Here is a 23,659-nt window from a genome sequence, read left to right on the forward strand (position 1 = left end):
TATGAATTTGTCCAATGTGTTATAATGATGAAAATCTGGATGAAATAAAGTTTTTTTTTTTTTTCAAATGACAAATAGTTCAAACGCAGTGCATTGTGGTCTATAGCCAATCCAGTGAGCATCTGTGCACACTGGTTCTTTTAGGACACTGTATTTGGAATCAAGGATTAAGACACCCCAAACACTGATGAACATCATTGATTGTACGAGAGAACTGGACTGAGCCAGTGTGATGTCACCCATAGAAAAAAGCTTACTATCGCCTCCAGCAAAATTTCGCCAATTCATCCGCCATTTTCCGCAATACAGACGCCGCCAAGTTGAGCCAGAACTACGTCAGTAAACATTTATTTTCTGAATCAACGTTTCTATGGCAACCACTGTCGCCAATCTTGTTGGAGGTCTACACCTTTGCCTCTGAAAGCGGACTCAGGAGAATCTGTCAATCAAAGGTTTCCACCACATGATTTATTGAGGCATCTACACCAGAGGGGGAGGAGCTACTCGTTCCAGTTCTCATACACAGTCAATGCGAACGCCCGATATGGTACTCCAAGTAGTGAGTAGTGAAGGAATTCAGATACGATGCTTGTTTCCAATCAGTTGACCTGTAACTTGCATTTTAGTTTAATTGTAACTTCAAAATCTTCAAGTGCGTTTAAAACATCAAATGTATACATCATTCACCTATTTGTTTGACTTTCTTTTTCTCCTTTTACTTACTAGGATTTATGAACGTGACTCATTAAAACTGGAGTGCGTTTATCAACAGAAAAACAGGTATTATTCCAAAACTCGTAACTTTTAAAGCATGAATCTGGTGCATGAAAGTGCTTTTTACTTCACAGCTTTTGTACAACATCTGCATCCAACACTCACCTCGTTTTCTTTGTACAAAATTAGGATTACATGAGCAAGAATGACAATAATATTGTCATGGTGCCTCTGTCAGTCTCCTCCCCCTCTTCAGCTTCACCTGTCGCAACCAGCTGTTCCTGCTCACCTCATCACCCTGCAGCCTCTTAAGGAGACCCTGGATCATTATTCGACGCCAGTTCGTTGTTGTTCCTACGGTGCTTAGTCTGGCCACTTCAAGTCTGCTTTCATGCCTGTCTGCTCCTCGCTAATACTTTGTTTCTATGCTGCTTCAGGAAACCTCACCCACGAGAAGCTCACCTGGTTGCAGTCCATCCTCCGCTCGCCTCACCATGCTTCGTCTCTGACTCCATCTTGGAAATCACGGTTACTGCCATCAAGATCCTCCAGCCATCTCCCTCTGGTCGTCCAAGTATCCTGAGATTTATCCATTGTTCATAAATGCCTTTCCAACTGTGAAAAGTATTAAAACTTTTCCCATCGAAGACGCCGCCTCCCGAGTCTCCTTCCGGGTTCCAGCATCTGGGTCTGTCACTCTCACGAGATCATGACAGATATTTTTCTTTAAATAAGCTTCTTTTCTCATTAATTTAATCTTTAATGTTGTTTGGGGTAAAATGTTAATCACAAATGTGTTTTTTTCCTCTTCAGTTATTTTTTGGTGTTTGTGATGTATTGCAGAGTTTTACAGCTGCAGCCTCGACTGTTCATTCTTTCCTTCACACTGCAGTCCTATCCTCTGTACAGCTTCCAGAATCAGAACCATCAGTAACGTCACGGTTGCTCTCATGTTCTCCGTCTGGTTTTCTGCCGGTCTAGAAGACAACAATTCAATATCACTATAAAAAAAACCTTCAGGTCCTGTATTTGCCACGCAGGTTGTGTGTTCAGTACCCTGGCATAGAAGCAGGTGATGATGATCATCGCCATCAAACCCACCAAGACGACAAACCCTCAGATCACCAAACCGACAACATGGACTGAAACAGAGGATTTCTACTGTGTCATATTTGATATTTGATTATTCAGAAATGTGAACTTTTTATTGGAAAATCTCCCAATGGATTGTGTGCACCTACGGGGACTGAATGTTTGTCATTTAAAAAAACAAAAAAAAGGCATCTCAAACAAGACCTGGGTGTCGGGAGTGATCATAGTGTTATGTTACACAAAATGAAAAAAAGGAGAATTGTTGGTATCTTTACCCACAACTTCCTATTTACTATGAAAACATAGTTCTTAGGCCTAGTCAATCTTTTTTCTGAATTTCTACATCACGGGTTTTCATCTTTCTTGACAAACTTGGTGCTGATCTGGATCAGTAAATTCTAGAATTACAGAGTGTTGCAGCAAAATGGGACATGATCAGAAAAATAATGATGTTGGTGTTTGGTTTTACCTGAACATATTTCAAGAGTAGATTCGCTTTGATCAACCCAGTGCATGATGTTACAGTCTTCCAGCGATAGGCCACAGGGAGGCTGGATCCACCACACAGATCTGTTTAGAAAGTTGTCTTTGCTTCTAGAAGACATAGCAGAACCGCAACCCAGCTGAGCGCACACTGCAGAGGCGGAGTCCCGGGTCCAGTTAGAAGCTGCTACTGGTCCCCATTCTCCACCGTAAAACATCTCCAGTGTTCCAGCACAGTGACTAATGTCTCCTGCCAAGCGGATGATTCCTTCATATAGGCACAAACAGATACGTTATTGATAAATGATAACATATGCAACCAGTTTTAAAGCTGTAGCTCCACCTCCACCTGAACAGGTGAGGTCAACAACTTTGTCCGCTAGGGAGCTTCTCTCTCTGCTGGCGTGGTTGCAGTCCAGCAGAGCAGACTCATGACCTTCACAGAGAAACTCTTTGTTCCACTTAGGAGCCTCTAAAACTGCATATGGCACCCCCTGGAAGACTGAAGGAGTTCCACAGCCCAGCTCCCTACAGACCACCTCTGCATCCAGCAGGTCAAAGTCATCTTCAAACACGGAGGACCACGAGTTATTGGACTTCACCTCCAACCTGCCTGAACACCGACTGGATCCGTTCTTCAGCCTGACAGAGTCTGTGGATCCAGAAGATAAGACCATGTTTATGACTTAAGATCCAATCAATGATGCATCACAAATTGACAGTGAGACGTACATACAGTTGGCATCAGGTTTGTTACCTAAGCAGGTGATTTCCATCGTGTTGCTGCTCATTGTATCGCCAAACAAACATGTCTCCATATTTATTGGAAATTTTTGAAAGCAGGTAGACCTCATCTGAAAAGCTGGCTCTTCTCTTGGAAGTTGTTTAGTTGTCCATGAAACATCCACACTTCAGCTTCTTGCACACTAGTGCTAATGTTGTCTGTGTTCTAGGAAATCCCCGGGCATCAACGGCTCTCCATTCTCCTCCGATTTTCACTTGGAGTTCCCCAGAACAACGACTCGATCCCATCAGTCTCAAAGTAGCAGGATCTGAAAAAACCCAAGAAGTCAAAGATTGTTTGAGAAACATGGAAACAAAACCAGGTCAAGATCTGACCTTAAATCTGTAGCAAATGCTGTCTTGCTAGCACACAAGGAAGTGCAAAAACTGCTGGTTTGTGAAGGTGGAAGGAGCTTACCTCCACCCGTCCACTTCCCTAAAGCTACATTCACATCGGCCTCAATAAAGCGCCTTTAAGCAGCCACTTCCAATGAAAAGTCAATGTAAAAATGCATTTTGGGCTTTTGGTTCATAATTCTCACATTTACGCTTAGCTATGCAAGTTTCTGTGACAATTTTTAGGCTCCAAGAACAAAACGTGCCACATTTGAACAAACATTGCAACCAGCTCAAACTTAGACCAGTCAGAGACTTGGATTTGGTAATGTCAAATGAGTGAATATGGATCACATGTCCAGTGCAAATGAGCTTGAGATGACTTTCAATCAGACTTTTACTGATTGATGTACCTGCAGAGGTGTTTTAGACATTAGACTACTCAGTCTAATGTCTAATGCGGACATAACCTTAATTTTCATTTTTATGCCGATGATACTCAACTTTACTTATCCTTTAAACCTGGTGACCATGGTCTTTTAAAGAATCTAAATAACTGCATTGCTAATATAAAAACCCGGATGGCCCAAAATTTTCTGCAGTTGAATGTGGACAAAACTGATGTCATTATTTTTGGTTCAGTTGAGGCCTGAAATGGTTTGTGGCTCAGAAATTGGAGTCTCTGTCTAGCAATGTTTTTCTAAGCTGCAGAAATCTGGGAGTGATATTTGATACTAATTTGAATTTGGAGACCCATGTTAAATCAGTGGTCAAATTTCTTTGGCTGCGGGGTCTGGGCTGGGGTGGGAGGATTGTCGGCCCTGTCCTGTGGAGGGGCGTTCTGGGGGGGAGGGGGAGCCCACTATTGGTACGTGACCTTGGGGGGTTGACGGGTCGGGGGGGGGGGGGGGGGGGTTGGGGGGGGGCTGTTTGACCACCGGGGGACAGTCTACCAGCTTTCCCCAACTTGCCCCCTTTCTAATATAACCTCATATTAGAGTGAGGGGGTGGGGGGTTTAGCCTGCGATGCGCCTTGAGGGGGGGGGCTACTTGGCAGTGGTCCCCCACCCATGGTTGCCGTATGGAGTGGGCCCCCACTCTTTCGGTTTTATTTGCACCTTAGACATGTAGGGCCCTTGGTAGGGGGGGGTGCTTGGACATCACTGCCAGCAAGCAGCAGATGTCCTCCTAGCACCCTACCCGCCAATTTTAACCGCACCTTAGACATTTAGGGCCCTTTGGTGGGGAGGGTGAGGGGACATCACTGTGAGTTATCAGGAGATGTCCCCTCAGTGCCCTACCCACCAATTTTAACTGCACCCCTTAGTACACACACCCCTCCTCCCTCAAAATATACATTCCAACATAAACACACACACACCCTAACAAACACACATACATGCACACACATTTTGCAAGGAAGGTGGGACCTAGGACCATCTGTCCCCTACCCCTTCCCTGGTGGGGGGTACGGGGCCCTTGGCAACGGCGGCCGTGTCCCCTGGGTGCCGGTTTCCTGGGCCCGGCGGTGCTCTCTCCGCGCGTGGGGGAGTTCACATTACACCTGAGCCAGGGGTGTCCGTGTCCCTGGGGGTGGGTTCTGGTCCTTGCCCCTGAGCGCTGGGCTCCGTCAAATTTCCAACTGTGGCCGAGCCTGGTCGGGCCATGTTTACAACACCCCTTGTGGGCCCCTTTTTTCCCCGGGGTGCTCCCCTCCTGGGCGGGGGCGGCTGGCCCCTGCCTTGCTCCTCCCTGGACCAACCATGGTCCGGGTGGGTGGCTGCCTGGAGTGCGGAGCGGGTCTCCCTTGGGGGGTCCTGGCTCGTACCTGGGGTTGGGGCGGGGGGATGCCCAGAACTCCTGGGTGGTGATGGGGTGCTAGTCTAGGGTTGTGGGCGCCCTTCTCGGGTGGGGCCCTGCGTTGGGCTCTCCAGGCACGGGGGGGGGGGGCTGCTCCACTGGTTGGGCTGGGGCGGCGCTCTCTTTTCCCCCATGCCTCCCTGCTCTCTGGCTCTGGGGGCCTCGCGGCGGTCCTGTTGGCCCTGGCCTGGGTGGCGGATTTGGTCGCCCGGGGGCGGTTGTTCCCTGCCTGATGCCGTGTGGCGTTGGGGGATTCCGGCTGCCGCTGCTGCTGCGGCGGGGGTCTTGGTGTGGGGATGGCTGGGCACTCTCCCTCCTTCTTTTCACATTCCACCATCCATTTTATTTTTAATCTGTGTAGTTAGTGCTTTTTTTTGTGGAGGAACGGAGCTGGAAGAAGCCACGGTTAGGAAAGGCTAACACACGCTAACAACTTTTATTTAGCCTTTGATGAACATAAAATCCATGCGGGAAATGCCGCAATCTCCATGTTGGCTGCATGTAAATATGTGGTAATAACATCAGCCTTTATTTTGTCGGGACACGACTGGAAACACAAATCCACGTGATTGTTTGAACGGTTTCTAAGGACTGAGCGACATTTCTGCTTTGAAAAGCTCACACCGGCCTAAAGCCGCTGTGTGAGCTGGCGGCCCGAGCTCTGCCCGGACACACGGTTCTCCTGAGTCCGGCAGCCGCTAACCCAGAGTGGCGGGTCGGAAGCATCCCCCTCGGAGCACACACGTACCAAAGCAACCCACCCTGTCCGCAAACACAAAGCTATCACTCCGGCTGCTCTGCTCAGAGACACGGTTCACTCGCGCGGAGCAGCTGGTCGGTCCTGTATGTGCTCCAAAACTTTCTCTGGAGCACCGTCTATGCGTGACGTAAAACCAAAGCAGTAGTGGCACACAATCGTAATGAACTGTTTACATGCAACATGATCGGATAAACAGCGTGTTTACAGGACGATCAGGCGTTCTTTTCGATTACTTTTGTCCATCTAAACGCAGCTACTGTCCAGCACAGTAACAAGAGAGCTGACTGTGTCATCAGCTGTTGTTGTCTCCATCAACTCAAGAAACTCCGTTGTGATGGTCTCTTTAACACCTCTAATAAATATGCACAGTTGTGCAATGTCTGTACCTGTGCTTTCATCAATAGTGACCAAAAATGCAATAAATGACTGGATTCCTTCATTTGGCGCCCAAGTCTCCTCAGATGTTGTATCTGTAATTGTAATCGTAATCCTTGACAATGGTGTGGATGTTTCCTCCCACTAATTTGCAATATTGTGTCTGTCACTGCTCCATCACAAACGTCACGCTGCAGTAAATGCAGACACTTGTTTTGTCCCAGGCGCTTGTTAGTCGGGCTCAATCTGGGTAATTCTTTGTGGTGAAATCTAATCAAATCACTTCCTTGCTACCAAGTTTCAAACCTCTCCTCCAATCAGCTGTCTTCTTTCTTACGAAATCCAGCCGGAGAGTTAGGAAGAATTACCCAATCAGATGCCACAATGGACTTCCGGGGCGATAACCAAGGATTGACCAATTAGATGCCAGAAAGAAGAGCGCTTCATTTACATCTGCAAACGTCACTAAAAGTGTCAGAGTTCGATTAGATCCAGTTTTGATCACGACTTTTCACAGCAAGTACGGAGTTATTTTTACAACTACACTGAGCAAGGCAGCAACTGGCCTGAAAGACAGGTTAGAGGCCAAAATCAAGGCAACTCAGAAGGATGTGAGTGAGCTGACAGAGGCTCAAAGAGGTACAATGAGAAAGATAGTACCTAAGAGATACAGCCAGATGCCCATACCTGAAGCACTGGAAACTGCCAAACAAAGGCTCCTAGCCTTGAGCAGCCGCCTAAAGAGGTACACAAGAGACAATGAAGCCAGACGGATAAACAGGCTGTTCGCAACTCAACCTGCAAAAGTGTACGCTCAGTGGCAGGGTCAAAACAGCCGAGCAGACCCACCAAGGCTAGAAACTGAACAGTACTGGAAAACTATATGGGAGAAAGAGACAGCACATAACAGCAATGCCCATTGGCTGGTCTCTCTGAGAAAAGAACATAGCAACCTCCCTGAACAGAATCCAGTAACCATCACAGTGGCAGACATCCAAGAAAGAGTCTCAGGTATGAAGAACTGGACAGCACCATGCCCTGACATGATACATGCCTACTGGCTAAAGAAGCTTACCGCACTCCACGAGCACCTGGCAGCACAAATGAGCCAGCTGCTAAGAGATGGGACTCACCCCGAATGGCTAACGGAAGGGCGAACGATCCTGATCCAGAAGGATCCTTCAAAGGGTGCAGTCCCATCCAACTACCGGCCAATAACCTGTCTCTCCACAACATGGAAGCTCATGTCAGGCATCATTGCAACCAAGATAAATAGGCACATGGATTAATTCATGAGTAACACACAGAAGGGCATTAGTAGAGACTCCAGAGGAGCCAAACACCAACTCCTGGTCGACAGAACAGTCACTCAAGACTGTAAGTCACGACACACCAACCTGTGCACAGCCTGGATTGATTACAAGAATGCCTATGACTCAATGCCACACACATGGATCACTGAATGCTTGGAGCTGTACAACATCAACACGACTCTAAGAGCCTTCATAGGAAACTCAATGAAGCTGTGGAAAACCACCCTTGAAGCCAATGGGAAGCCACTTGCACAAGTGTCCATCAAATGTGGGATATACCAAGGTGATGCTCTGTCCCCACTGCTGTTCTGCATAGGTCTGAACCCCCTCAGCAAAATAATCACCAAGACTGGCTATGGATACCGACTCAGAAATGGGGCCAACATCCGCCACCTCCTCTACATGGATGACATCAAGCTATATGCTAAGAGCGAGCGTGACATTGACTCCCTGATCCACACCACCAGGATCTACAGTACTGACATTGGGATGTCATTCGGGCTCGAGAAATGCAGCCGGATGGTGACAAAGAGAGGCAAGGTAGTCCACACAGGAGGGGTCTCACTCCCAGAAGGAACAATAGCAGACATCGAGGAAAGTTACAAGTACCTTGGAATTCCACAGGCAAATGGCAACCTGGAGCAGGCAACAAGGAAAGCTGCAACAGCTAAATACCTCCAATGAGTAAGGCAAGTCCTGAGAAGCCAGCTCAATGGCAAAAATAAGACCCGGGCAATAAACAGCTACGCACTGCCAGTTATCAGATACCCTGCAGGAATAATAAGATGGCCAAAGGAAGAGATACAGACCACGGATGTTAAAACACGAAAGATTCTCACCATGCATGGAGTGTTCCATCCCAAATCCAGCACCCTCAGACTGTACGCTAGCCGCAAGGAAGGAGGCCGAGGACTAGTGAGCGTAGAAGCCACTATCCAGGATGAAACATCCAAGATCCATGAGTACATCAAGCTCAAGGCCCCAAATGACAGTGTGCTCAGTGAATGTCTCAGGCAATGGAGAACAGAGGATACAGTGCTGGAGGACAGATCCTCATGGTAGGACAAACCCCTGCATGGGATGTACCACCAGACCATAGCTGAAGTGGCTGATATCAAGAAGTCCTACCAATGGCTAGAAAGGGCTGGCCTACAGGACAGCACCGAAGCACTCATCCTGGCAGCCCAGGAACAAGCCTTGAGCGACAGAGCAATTGAGGCTCAGATCTACCACACCAGACAAGACCCAAGGTGTAGGTTGTGCAAAGAGGCGCCCGAAACAATCCAGCACATTACTGCAGGGTGTAAGATGCTGGCAGGGAAAGCATACATGGAGCGCCACAATCAAGTGGCTGGAATAATATACAGGAACATGTGTGCAGAATATGAACTGGAAACCCCAAGATCAAAATGGGAAACACCTCCGAAGGTGGTAGAGAATGAGAGGGCAAAGATCCTGTGGGACTTCCAGATCCAGACTGATAGGATGGTAGTGGCGAACCAACCAGACATTGTCGTGGTGGATAAAGAACAGAGGAAAGCCGTTGTGGTGGATGTGGCAGTTCCAAGCGATGGGAACATCAGGAAGAAGGAACATGAGAAACTGGAGAAATACCAGGGACTCAGAGAAGAACTGGAGAAAGCGTGGAAAGTGAGGGTGACAGTGGTGCCTGTGGTAATTGGAGCACTCCGGGCAGTAACCCCCAAGCTGGAGGAGTGGCTACAACAGATACCTGGAAAGACCTCAGACCTCTCAGTCCAGAAAAGCGCAGTGCTAGGAACAGCTAAGATACTGCGCAGGACCCTCAAGCTCCCAGGCCTCTGGTAGAGGACCCGAGCTTGGAGGAGAAACCACCCACGGAGGGTGAGAGGGGCGTTTTTTATATATATATATATATATATACATATATATAGACATAGATATATAGATATATATGACATGATGCATGCCTACTGGCTAAAGAAACTCACCGCACTCCACGAGCACCTGGCAGCACAAATGAACCAGCTGCTAAGAGATGGGACTCACCCCGAATGGCTAACGGAAGGGCGAACGATCCAAATCTTAATTGATTCCTCAAAAGGTGCAGTCCCATCCAACTACCAGCCAATAACCTCTCTGTCCACAACATTTGATTTGATTTGAAATGGTTTATTTCAAGCAATCAAATAGGAATAATACAAAAAAACAACAACAATCCAATCGTCAGTTATACATTCATACAATAACTAATCAAACTTAGTATAAATAAACATAAAATTAAGTATTGCTTGAAAGGGAGTGGAAGGAAGCGAACTTATATAATCCCACCTCTGTTCTACTGTAACCATTTTATTACATGATTTATCAACATCCGGTTCCTGGAAAGCAGATGACAAAGATGAATTACTTAAATTATTTTGTAAAAAATAACTTTTAGAAATCAACATGGCAATAAAGTATCCAAAATATATGCAAATTATGTTATTATAAAAGTCATTGATATGATTAAAAAATAATACTGTATCAGTAAATTAGACAAAACACTGTTTCAGGAATTTTCATAGAAAAATTTGGTCAAGTATCAAAAGTTAATATGTACAAAATTAGGTTTCATTAGGAAAAATTCATGAATCAGCTTATCAAATTTTTTTTGAAACAATTAATATAATTAAAAGTCAATCAATTTGACAATTTTCAATAATTGATTAATCATTTGTTTTATTATTTTTTGTATTTTCATTTATCTATATATATTTTTTCTTTTTTATGATAAAGTAATGCTATGAAGTAAAATAAAAAGTAAAAAGGGTCCATATTTGTTGAAAGACCAAGGCTGGTTTTTCTTCTCCTTTTGCTGATTAACAACCGTTCTTCTTGTTTTAAAACAAAGTTTATAGTTGTCTTCGATGTTATGTCTGCAGACATTAGATATAGGTCCATATCCTTCTTCAGCTGATATCAGCAGCGCCTAAGAGTTGAGGTCAAGTTGTCTGCATGTCAGATCTTTGTTCATAATCAGGTCACTTCAGACTTATGGAGAAAATGATGAATCCAGGCGTAATATTTCTTGAAATTATTTGGCTCTTTGATTTATTACTGCATGTTGTTTCAGACGACCGTGATCAGACACTTCTCAAAGTCCTTCATGGTGTTCACAACCTGAACCTTGGACTGGTACGGTGGACCGAGTGGTTTGACGTAAATCTTGCAGCCTTTAACCCAAGTGTTCTCAATCTGCTTCTGCTTCCTGAGAAGCCTCACGTGCGATTTCAGCATTCCTTCTGGTCAGATGGTCGTTCAGATAAACAGTAGATCCTTTGAGATTCCTCCTTTGGTTCATCAGAGCTAGCTTGTGTTTTTGATTCACAAACCTGATGAGGATCGCTGGTTTATCCGTCTCCTTTCTCCTGGGGAGCGGGTGGCAGGTCTCGATGGTATTGAGATCCAGGGAAATCCCTTTATATGTGAGAAATGATTCCATTTGCTGTTCCAGAGTCTCTGCACCGCAATCCGTTTCAGAACTCCTAGCAATGCTAGCGCTATTAGCATTAGCAATGCTAGCTCCAGCTGCACCCAGCTTCGCCCGAGGTTTGAATGGTACTCCAGTGAGAATGACATTATTCATCCTTACTTGTTGTTCCACATCGTCCAGTCTTTTCTCCAGATTGTCGACCCGGTTATCTCGTTGCTCGTTTTTAACGCGGAGCCTTATGAATTCTTCCAATAGCCTTGTGGGCGGCGTTAGCTTAGCAGTCACTTGTTCCATAAATGGATACAACGTAGCTTGGATATCATCAAGAGCCTTTTTAAGGTCTTCGTATTCCTGGTTTTTCTTAGGGGCGATGGTCAGCTCTCTTTTTTTGGAGAAAACAACTTTTTAAGTCGTTTGAAGATAGTTGTATTGCCGCAGAGAGCCACACGCGTCCTGTGCTGTAACCCGGAACCGGAAAAGCCATGAAGCTGGAAGCTCATGTCAGGCATCATTGCAACCAAGATAAATAGGCACATGGATCAATACATGAGCAACAACCTGTGCACAGCCTGGATTGATTACAAGAAGGCCTATGACTCAATGCCACACACATGGATCACTGAATGCTTGGAGCTGTACAACATCAACAAAACTCTAAGAGCCTTCATAGGAAACTCAATGAAGCTGTGGAAGACCACCCTTGAAGCCAATGGGAAGCCACTTGCACAAGTGTCCATCAAATGTGGGATATACCAAGGTGATGCTCTGTCCCCACTGCTGTTCTGCATAGGTCTGAACCCCCTCAGCCAAATAATCAACAAGACTGGCTATGGATACCGACTCAGAAATGGGGCCAACATCAGTCACCTCCTCTATATGGATGACATCAAGCTATATGCTAAGAGCATGTGTGACATTGATTCCCTTATCCACACCACCAGGATCTACAGTACTGACATTGGGATGTCATTCGGGCTCGAGAAATGCAACCGGATGGTGACAAAGAGAGGCAAGGTAGTCCACACAGGAGGGGTCTCACTCCCTGAAGGAACAATAGCAGACATTGAGGACAGTTACAAGTACCTTGGAATTCTGCAGGCATGGTGGAAACAGACACCCACCATCCCACTGTCAGTACTTTAGGAACTGGTTTTGTGAAGCCACAGAGACTTAGTCGTGTCACTATTGGAGGGCTGAGCTAGAGAAGCGTGGGTATGGGAAAAAAAGAGAGGAAACCACCCACCACCTCCACCACCACCTGTACTTTAAAAAACAAGCAGTCCTTGCACAGAAAAATTATATTTGCACATCCAAAGCACCAATTGTTTTATATTTGATTATTTTTGTTCTTTTCTATATAGATTTTGTTTTTTGTGAAGTTAAACACTGTAATCATGATACCATCTTTTACATTTTTTTTCTATAATATTTTGTTGGTGTTTTCTGTGAGAAGTATTGTGTTTTTTAAGCTTTTAGTTGTCTCTCTCATTTAAATTAGCTATTTCTATACTTAAGTATTTGATTAAAATATAATAATTGGATTTGTGGATATACTGTCATATGGATGCCATTTACAGACGTCTTTGCATTAAAGAACTTTTACATGGGCACTCTAGAATTTTAATTTTTGTTCATCTTTTAAATCAACAGTCATATTTTAGGAAATTGTCAATACATTATATCAGTGGTTCTTTTTTACACACATAATTATATTGTTATTCTGCTGTAGTACATAAATTACACAATTCATTTTTATGCATTCAGGGGCAAAATGTCTAAATTTTCATTTAGTTTCTATTTCCATTATTAACAAAGGCCTGGCAAACTTGGCAGAAGAGGTTATGAAAGCCACAAGGCCAAAAAACTCCTAAATCGTATGCATTCAATGCGGGGTTCGAACTCGCGGCCTGTGTATGCGTTTCTCTAAAACATGGAAACTTTACCTCGTCTGATGGGTGCAGTCCTCAGTCCAACTAATTGTTGGTAAATCTTCTCTTTACTTAACTGCAAATGCTGTAACTTTTCCTTATGGTGAGTCTCATAGTGGTGCTGAATGTTATAATCTTTGAGCACCTGTTGATGACATACCAACTATGCAGTTAATGTGTTGTGTTGTGACCCTTCTGGGCCATGAGTTAATGTGTTGTGTTGTGAGTTAATGTGTTGTGTTGTGAGTTATTGTGTTGTGTTGTGAGTTAATGTGTTGTGTTGTGAGTTATTGTGTTGTGTTGTGAGTTAATGTGTTGTGTTGTGAGTTAATGTGTTGTGTTGTGAGTTAATGTGTTGTGTTGTGAGCTATTGTGTTGTGTTGTGAGTTAATGTGTTGTGTGTAAAGTTAATGTGTTGTGTATAAAGTTAATGTGTTGTGTGTAAAGTTAATGTGTTGTGTATAAAGTTAGTGTGTTGTGTGTAAAGTTAATGTGTTGTGTGTAAAGTTAGTGTGTTGTGTATAAAGTTAATGTGTTGTGTTTTGACCCTTCTGGGACACCGTACTAAATCCTTCAGCAACAACTTTTCATGTTTCCAGCAATTGTCATCTTCTAAATACCACTAGATGGCAGCACAACTGCTAGTAACGTCCCTGTGATTTGAGCCCTGACAGATTCTCATCTGCTGCACTCATGTCCACTAACGTGTGGAGAAAGCACATTAAAAAAAAACTTTAACGAAGCGAAATGTAAGGAAAAAGAGCTTACAGAGATGAAACTCACATGCAGATATGTGTGTGTGCTAATGTGTTAACAAGCAATGTTCTGCAGCATCTGTCCTTGTGGCTGAGGAAATTTACCTAAATAAGATGAACTGAGTTATATTTTATAAATCCTTACAAGGAAATGATATTGCTGCATTATATATGATCATTATTCCATTACAGTAAATGGACATACAAGCATCTGCAGTATGAACATGAGCAGCTGTGATAAAAGCTTTGCTAATGGTTGGAAGTATACATTTGTATAGACTCTAATGGAGACATGAGGGACCATCACTAATTGCAGTCAAAAAGCCTTTTTTTTGGGCCACATTTAAACAAAATTGGGTTGGTTTTACATTGTCTGCCTTAAGATGTGTTAGCAAGAAAAAGCAGGTGCACTGACTTTCCCAGTTTTGTGCTCAGCTGTGTTCTGTTCTCCTGTCTAGACTCTACATCCACTCACAGGCTAAGTGAAAGAGCGGCTCTAAGGAGTAGAGCAGGCATATCGTTTGGGTCAATTGCAAGTCAATGAGAAAATTCAGTTTACAACAGACGTGGTCTAAAGATCATTGATCCAGCCTTTTGGCAACTTTGTTTTGACTGATTCGGTTACAGAAAAGCACATGAGATCAATAAGCGATTTTAAAAGCTGTTCTGACCGATGCCAACTGATCAATCAAAGGAAGAAAATGTTCAACATAAAATGCAGTCCAGTAGTTTTTCTGTAGGGGAATTAGAGCTGTTGGTCATAGGAAGTAAATGCAGCCGTTTAGTGTCATGAGATGAGAAAGTCTCTGAATTTGTGAAGTAAAAACAAAAACAAAAAGTCCAAACTGCACAGACAGCAAGGATATCCTGGCCTTTTACTGAATAATAATGATGTTTTCTTGGTCTAAGTAGGTCATAGGTAGGCCAGCTTCTTCACCGCAAACAAACCTGGCAATACGGAGAATTAGACAGCCTCCATGGAAGATGTGGAAGGGAGGAAGTCAGGTCATCATCCCTGGAACAAGAGCAGACGCCAAGCATCCATACCTGCACCCAAATAGAGGGGCCAAGCAGAACTTTCAGATGGATTAGATTATATGCCCCACAGTGACCCCATTTATCCTTTCTCTAAATGTACACTGAGGGTCACTGCTGCTCCAGCTAACTCCCACAGTGACTGAGAGGTGCAGGTTCAAATTGAAAAGACTTTTCATAATTATTCATAAAGGTAAAACTGTATTTATGTATGAGGTAATAGAGGATGGGGGTGTGTGTGTGGGCTCAGATAATATTTCTAAAAGCCATTTTACAGATGGCAGATTAATAAAGATTGAATTTAAAGTGAATTTCGTTGATGTATTATTTTCTTCTCAGTCACTCGCAAGACCCCTCATCCTCAAAAAAGATGATTATCATGATTCGATGTTAGACTCTAGTTTGCTCTATCCATGTTGGGTTCCTTCTCTGTCTTGTTGAGTGGGTGAGGTGTTTGGTTGCCCCCCCCCCCATTACTCAGCTGCTTTTGATCTCCTGCTTTGGCTCCAGCCTATAAGCCCTGCTCCGTCATACACTTGGTGCCAGGCGGGCCGGCCCACATGCGCCGGCTCCCGGCGCGCCTGCGCCGGCTGACCTATGCATAAACCCAGCTGGATGGCAGAAATACCAAACTGTGCCAGAAAACAATCATCCAAAGTCAACAGGAAATGCTTAAGAGCTGCTGAACACAGCTTCTTAACAAATCACACAAACAGTTTAGTTGATGCTAGTCATTCTGCCTCAGAACAGCAGTTATACTTGTTAATGTAGAAAATGTGAACATTGTGGTTATGCATTAAAGTCTTTTTTTTCTTGGTCTATTTGTTCGTTTTTAACTGAACAGTGCTTTGAACTGCTAAAAGCATGAAAATCTCATGAAACATCCAGGGTTTTTGCTGCACATTCAGAGGTGCTGAATACCAACGATCAGTCTGTTCCTGTAAGTGTAAAGAAACCATGCACTTAAACAAAACTTTGCCTTTTTTGTATGTGTGCTTGTCCATTTTGAGAACATTTTTGTGCCTAAATTACTGCAATAAAGTTTTAATCAGATAATCAATAATTGCATTCACTTTCCTGGACTGATGGCGTTTATTCAGAGTCAAAGAAATTACCTTTTTTTTTTAAATTAATCTACAGCCATCATTATCCTCATCTTTCGGCTACACTAACATTTCTGATCTGAATATTTTCCTCGTTCAGCTGCTGACGAGGCAACGTCACATTAGTAAAACTATCCAGTTTGGAAACTTCACCTATATAAGTCATACAAATGGAAAATTCTTAAGAACATGAAGAGGATTTAAAACAGGTTTCCTCATTTATCTTTGTTTTTTTGTGTTATTTTGCTGTGAGCTGTAAAAGTGAACGACACTGGGAGTATTTCAGGGAGGCAACTCGAGCAGTGCGTTTACCTGGTTACTCCTCCCCGCGGGCGGTTCGGTCTTATTAACTCACCTGTTTAGCGTCCTGCATAAGTACCAGGTGCGGTCCAATCCCTCTTCTTCCATTTCCGCGAGCTCTGCGTTCGTCACCCCACCCTCCTCCCTGGCTTCCACCTGTGAGCTCCGTTAAGGGTAGTTTTATACTTTCTATGAAGATCTTTTTTTTATGTATCTGAACGGAGCCTTATGCCAAACTAAAAGAAATATGCAATAAATCTTCTTTACTGCATGAGTTGTCTGACTGAAATAAATTATAAAACTATTTTCTTAAGTTAAAAAAAAATTATCTAAGTTTGTGGTTTAAGGAAGCCACTGTCATGATTCTTCAGGCGAAGCGAACCCAGATGCTGGAAGCTCTTCAGAAGAACTGTGAGGTGTTGCAGATGGGGGGGTTAGTGGACAGTGGTGTGTCATACCTGGGCTTTTACGGGGTTGAGTGGGCCTTTCATGTTGTCTTTCTCGTAAACGGGTGTCAAAGCGGAGAGCCGCGGTGACAAGCTCCTCGAAAGAGTGACTTTCGGGCTGCGTACATAGGTGATCTTTGATGGATTAATTCAACGATTGGTAGAAGACTCCTCGTAACGCTGGATCTGACCATCCTGACCATCCTGCTTCTACAGCCAGGATTCTGAAATCGATAACATGGTCACTAACCGATCGATTTCGCTGCTTAAGAGCTAACAGCTTGCGGGTGGCCTCCTCCTGTTTTTTCGGTTGATCAAATACCAGTTGGAACTCCCTGATGAAATGGTCGAAAGACAGGTGGGAGATAGGATTGACAGCCAGAAATGCTTGAGCCCATTGTAGAGCCTTATTGCGTAAGGAGTTTATAATTAATGTAATTTTACTATGATCAGACTGATAGTACCTCGGGGCTTGCTGGAACAGTAGGTGGCACTGTAGGAGGAAACAGCCGCATGCTTCGACGTCACCAAAGAACGGCTCAGGTTGTAGGCGGAAGTTTTCCGGGGTCATAGCGGAAGCGGAAGTGGAAACGTTGCTGGCAGCCGGGAGCGTAGCTGTGGTGGAAGAGGTAGACATTTGACCAGTTAGATCCATTAGTGTTTGTGTTAAACCGTCTAGGCGTCGAAACAGCTCATGTTGGGCGGATGCGATTTGGATCAATGCGTCGGCTTGACAACCTAGAGCGATGCCTTGCTGATTTAAGGCAAAACGCAGTCCTTCTGGGTCAGCTGGGTCCGGAGTTTGGCCAGATCGTTCTGTCATGATTCTTCAGGCGAAGCGAAGAAAGACAGGCAAGTAGAGTAAAGACAGGCAAGTGGCAGATGAGTAATGGTTTATTGATTCTCCGTGAAAGGCTGCGGTTAAGTCCCGACGAGGTCCGAATGTGAAGATGGCTTGTGGCGTGGCTGGAGGTGCTAACGCGGTTAGCGTAAGGCGAGGAGTCTTCCGGCTCACTGGAACGGCTTAGCAGATGATCCACACTGGTGTCACTCGTAAGGTGGTTTCCTGAGGCAGGAGAATAGGAATTAGTTTGGGAAAGTGTGCAAAACAAAGCAAGACAGAGCATAGCAAGACCAGGCGAGTCACCGTTAGGGTCGGCTTCTTCTTCTTTTTTTTGGTTTGATTGGCGGGCGGCACCATCGTAAAGGTGCATTACCGCCACCTACTGCATTGGACTATAGGTCAGAGTGGGGACTACCTAACCAACCATACCGGGGGAAAAAATAAAAATAAAAATCCCTCACCCATCCCTAGATTCTCCCCAATAACCTAGTTCTCTTCAAAAAACCTATAATCACACCATGTAAATTCTCCTCCCCTCCCAAAAGCTTCTTTAAACTAAGGTGTTCACCCTCTTTCAACCGTACCCTACTTTCCAGTTGTCGTCTTTCCTCCCCATACAGTTCACAGTGACATATAACGTGCTCAACTGACTCTTCCCCTTTCCCACAGTCACACAAACCAGTTGGGTGTTTCCCTATGAGATGCAATGTATTATTTAAACCAGTGTGACCCATCCTCAACCGTGATATTATGCCACGATCTCTGGTGTTTACTCTGATATTCAGACCTCTCCCTACTTTGTCCTGAATTCTAAATAAATGTCGACCCTTCCCCTCCCTTTCCCATTGTGTGTGCCACTCGTCCATAATATGCCTCCTAATAATCGCCCTTATTTCTGTTCTAGCTAATGGAATTTCCATCTCTATACCTCGTTTCAACGCCCTTTTAGCCAGAAAATCAGCCATTTCATTTCCCTCCACCCCCCTATGTGCTGGTACCCACATAAATCTAATGTTTATTTTCAATTTTTCCAACCTGAACAAACTCTCATAAATTTCATACAATATATCTGATCTGCTATCAGAATAGTAAGACTTCAGAGACATCATAGCTGACAATGAGTATGAACAAATAATACCATCTCCAACTCTATTCTGTTCTAACCAGCTTAAACTATATGATATTGCCAACATTTCAACTGTAAAAACTGAAAGATCCTTTGGCGTTTTAATTCCGATATATTTCTCCAATGTAGGGATGGCGTCGGCTTGAGGCGTTGGAGCTCCTTAAGAGCAGAAGTGATGATGAGGAGAGTGACAGCAGCTGGTGGCAATCAGGACCCAAGTGAAACAGAGCTGGAGGGGGAGGAGTCTGACAGAGGCACCATGACAGCCACAGTGCAATTTCTATTGTTCCAACACTTAATGTTTGACCAAAATTTTAAACCCCAACATTTTTCTAAATAGGCTTTAGGCTATATTTGTTAAAAAAAATAAAAAAATAAAAAAAATTTAAATACAGTAACAAATTGTTTTTGGTTAAGCTAGAAAAATAATCTGCATCACTTATCTTCCTCTGGTTTCTTGTCTCAACTCTGTAATAAAACACAAAATAAAATGTGATTTCAGAGCATTTAACTGCAATTTTATGTTTAATTAGAGACTTTTGCATCATTTCACTGGTTTGGCCTGAGAGCAGCACAAGAAAATTTGCTGACACTTAGAGATGTTTTGCATAATTATAGACTTTTATGTAAAAAAAACAAACATCAAAAATAATGTTTTAGTTTAATCACTTGCTTCTTCAAAATCTTAGTTCTAAAGATCTATCAGCTCTCCAGGACCAGTGGACTTTCTTCGATCCAAATACTTATTAAAGAACCAAACGTTTGGAAATTCAGCATACTTAGTATCCTCAATTTTCAGCATCTCTCCAGCTGTCTGTGTTTTTAAAACCATCTGTTCAGATTTTGGTAAATGGAATTTGTCTCAGCTGTGTTTTCCAGATTTTGTTGTTTTCAGGATCAGCAAAGCTGAGTAGACCCAATTGCTGGAACGCGGTAGGAATACAGGTGATTGAGTAGGATTAAATGATTTATTGTCCAGATTTGGATGAGAATTGGCAGGTAAGTCTGGATGTTGTTTTCTTTCAACAGCGAAGCAACTCTTGATGTGCAGCTGAGAGGATTTGCGTGGCTCTGAGACGTGGCGTGGCTTGGAGGTAACAGAGGATTTTCAGCAGGCTTGTGAAGGTAGGACCCAGGTAGGCACAAATGGAAAACTGTCCATAGAGGAGCAACGAACTGGCGTTTAATACTGTTGGCGGATCATCTCAAGTAGGCAGGCAGGCTGGGTCTAAACTGGAAGGCTGAGCAGAGAGTAGAGGGGGGAGGAGAGACTGCCAGAGGCACCATGACAGTTGTCAAATTTTTGTTGTCAGATTTTGTTCTGAAAAAAGCATGTCGTGGGCTGAGAGCTTGCATTTAGCTCATTGATATTATTAATTTAATCTCTCTGCTGGGGGTCACCTAATTGCAAATCTGACATCCTTGAGTATTAAATCCAGTAATCCAGTGGCGGACCATGCATTACACACCTGGGCCTTCAGTTGTTCTATGTCAGAATCACTCAACCCTCATGAACCATTTTACAATGCAGAAATGAGCTTTGCATTGCAGATTGAAAATTCCTTTAGCCACAAGAAATGCCTCTAAATAAACTAAATTAACAAAACAGTAAACAAATCTCATTATGCAACCACATCCAGCAAAAAAAAAAAAAACAGAAAATAGCCACATAAATTCAGAATATAATTTATTATGATATTTATCATTTCTCTCATCAAAAATTTGATTATTTGAAAAAAATTACATCCTCCTCTCTTTCCTCAAAAACAGTTCCATCACCCTGTCATGTACATTATTGTGTTTCAGTTCCGTCCTTTTCTATTCCATCAAGGCCAGTGCTGAGAGCCGAGTCTGTCCAGATGTGTTTCTGCGTACCTTTTAATTCGCTTTAGAGACGAAAATGTCCGCTCAACAGACGTAGTGGACACGGGGATGGTCAGCGGCAAACACATAAATCTGTACATCTGCTTCATGCTCTCACATTTCTGATTTTTTTCTGATGAAGGAAGTCAAGAAGATCAGTGGGAGATTTTTCTGCAAAATCATCCATGGCGTACACTACAGTCAGCTCTGTTTTTAACTGACACGGTTTAAAAAGTGCTCCGTGACTCTGTGTCAAACTGGGCGAGGCTGCATGTGGAAAATCTTTCCTGTATTCTTGAAACGTCTATCCAATCAGAAAGTCTGAATACTGTGACGTTGCCTAAGCCTGCTAGAAGGCCCTGCTGACATCAACTCAAAATCTAATTGGTTGAAAGAAATTAATGACCGACATTACATTTCGCATTAGAGGGCCTGCACAATGGATTTTGAAGGTCTCTTTAGCTCTGACCCTGCCTGGCAACAAAGAACAGGTGAAATGTAATTGTTTAAATGCTTCAATATGAAAATATGGCTGTCTGGAAGCAGCCTAACCATCATAAACACAATAAAAGAAAAGGGACTGACCATTTAGAATGATTTAATAAGTATGCACAGACAAAATATAATTAACACATGACACAGATACTTTCTATATCTTCAGAGAAGGCCTTGAAGGCCTTGACGGCCCACCACTGCAGTAATCTAATGTAAGTGAGAAAGTAATATGCATCTGTAAAGAAAGGGTGTGTCTCATGGCTCAGCTGCTGGCACAGAGTGGCTCTTTTATGGGGATGTCGTGGCAGGCAGAAGCTGTGGGCCCATTAGTGTCCCGTGATGGATTGTCAGCTGTGCAGCATTCAGAATGTTGGAAGATAAGCACATTCGCAGCTTCGCAGCTCGACCTTTAAATTATAATTTAGGGACTGAAGGTGCTGAAGGAGCCTGGTGCTGCAGGCTGCATCTCAAGCAAAATCTGATTGTTACGCCCTCTACTGTGTCTAGGGCAGTGTTTCTGAACCTTTTGAGAAACAGCACACTTTAACCTTGACAAAAATCCCGCGGCACACCAGCATCACAAAATTAAAAAAAAGGAGAAACTCATTGTTACGCCCCCATTGTGTCTAGGGGCACCGAGGCGGCATAACATAAAAAAAAGTAACGTTTTGACTAATAATTTAACTGTAACAAAAACACCAAACGAATGTCTCCATAAAATAACCAAATTTATTTACATATAAACAAACAATCCAACAATAACTAAAAGTGAAGCTAAAAGGCTTCAGGGTGAACCCAGGCCAAAACAACAAACAAAACCCCAACTAACTGCAACATGTAATCTTACCTGCAAAGAAAGAAAAGGGAAATCAAAGACAGAACGCTAACTTCCCTAACCTAACAAAACCAGGAGAAAACATGTACTAAACAAAATGGCGGTTCACCCCTACAGCTTCACTTAAACAAAATCATAAACCAAAGGACTAAACAGAGTGGGCACAGACAAAACTACAAACTACAAAGAACTACAAAGTGCAACACAAACTAAAACAAGTGGAGAAGACATAAACAAAATGGAGAAGAAAACAAAATGGAGAAGAGGGCCAAGCTGCAGTGGAGGCTTTTGCTGCAAGGCACCCTTCTCACCGGCTGGAGGTCCAAGTGGTGGCTTTAAAGGCTGCCTCCACCAGCTTGTCCAAATGGAGGCCACACCCTTGCCAGCACACCTGAAAATAATCACAGACATACAAACAAAGATCCACAAAAAACACAGAAGTCCCACTCTGATACAAAAATAACACACAAAACACAGAACAAACAAACAAAACAAAATCAAATACAGCCCCAGCTGTAACACTCATAGTCTGTTTAGATATATGGTCCCTCCACAATCTCACGTGCATTTTTGTGATAATTATGGCAGAAAAAGCTGGAAGCTGTGGCTGTTTTTTCTTAAATATGTAATAAAAGTTAAGTTAGAAGATTTAAAAACTGTTTGATGTGTGTTCGTTGTGGTTTCAAGACGTTTAACAAGGAAGACTCATTGTGCACTAAGACGCTGTCATTTTAACCCAATGCATCATGGGATATGTAGTTCAATAATCCGCCGAAAGCAGACAGAATAGCGTCTCTGAGCTTCATTGTTTTGTTCACTTTTTCCACGGTCTGATACCGGATTCTGTGGAAAGCTACACCGCTAAAGATGAGATTTAGCTGGTATTTTTGTTGGAACTGAGCGACTCAGTTCCAACAGAACAGAGCAGAATCGGAACAAGGATGTGAAAACTTTAACCACTTCTGATTGGTCAGACTGATGACGTGTGATTAAGCCTCCAAGAATGATTGGTGGAGACAGTCAAAGGGGCGGGACTTTTCTGAAAACAGTCAGAGCTGCAGCTAAATCGCGGAACCGTCATTCTTATCAAAATGTCTTTAATTGAATAAAATAAACAAAGAAAAAAGTATTTTACGATCTTTCATATTCCTAACTACTCAGTGTTTTGGATGAACAAAGAGCTGATATCCTCGAGATGGGAAATGTTTTTAGATCAGTTAATGAGGGCAATTTTCCACGGCACACTGGTTAAAAAACACAGGAGGGCATAACAAAAAAGTAATTTTTTTTGGCCACCGTTAAATAAACAAAAACACCAAAGAATTGTCTCCAGAAAAATGTAACAAATTGATTTACAATATGTAATATGTATTTGAAATATGTAATCTTACCTGTAAATGAAAGAAAAGGGAAAACAAAGACAAATTTTAACCTCCCTAGACCAGTGTTTTTCAACCAGTGTGCCGCGGCACACTAGTGTGCCGTGGGAAATTGCCCTCATTAATCATTAACTGATCTAAAAACATTTCCCATCTCCAGGAAATCAGCTCTTTGTTCATCCAAACTAGCCCTGATAAAACACTGAGTAGTTAGGAATATAAAAGATCTTAAAATTACTTTTTCTTTGGGTTTATTTAATTCTATTAAAGACATTTTGATAAGAATGATGTTACCGCGATTTACCTGCAGCTATGACAGTTTGCGGAAAAGGGGGGTTTGGGGCTGTCGATCAATACAGACCATGAATTTCTTTTTTTTT

General features: G+C 43.3%; 1 long non-coding RNA gene across 1 annotated transcript; it reads right to left on the bottom strand.

The window, feature by feature from the left end:
* Window positions 1-1,559: 1,559 nt before the first annotated feature.
* On the bottom strand, window positions 1,560-15,025 carry LOC105354888. The gene is made up of 5 exons (XR_002291221.2): window positions 14,802-15,025; window positions 3,047-3,341; window positions 2,276-2,941; window positions 1,771-1,856; window positions 1,560-1,691 (listed from the first exon to the last, which is right to left on the bottom strand). It is a non-coding gene; the product is annotated as an uncharacterized LOC105354888 (long non-coding RNA).
* Window positions 15,026-23,659: the final 8,634 nt, after the last annotated feature.

Source organism: Oryzias latipes, chromosome 1, assembly GCF_002234675.1.
Source record: "Oryzias latipes chromosome 1, ASM223467v1".
Classification (NCBI taxonomy): domain Eukaryota; kingdom Metazoa; phylum Chordata; class Actinopteri; order Beloniformes; family Adrianichthyidae; genus Oryzias; species Oryzias latipes.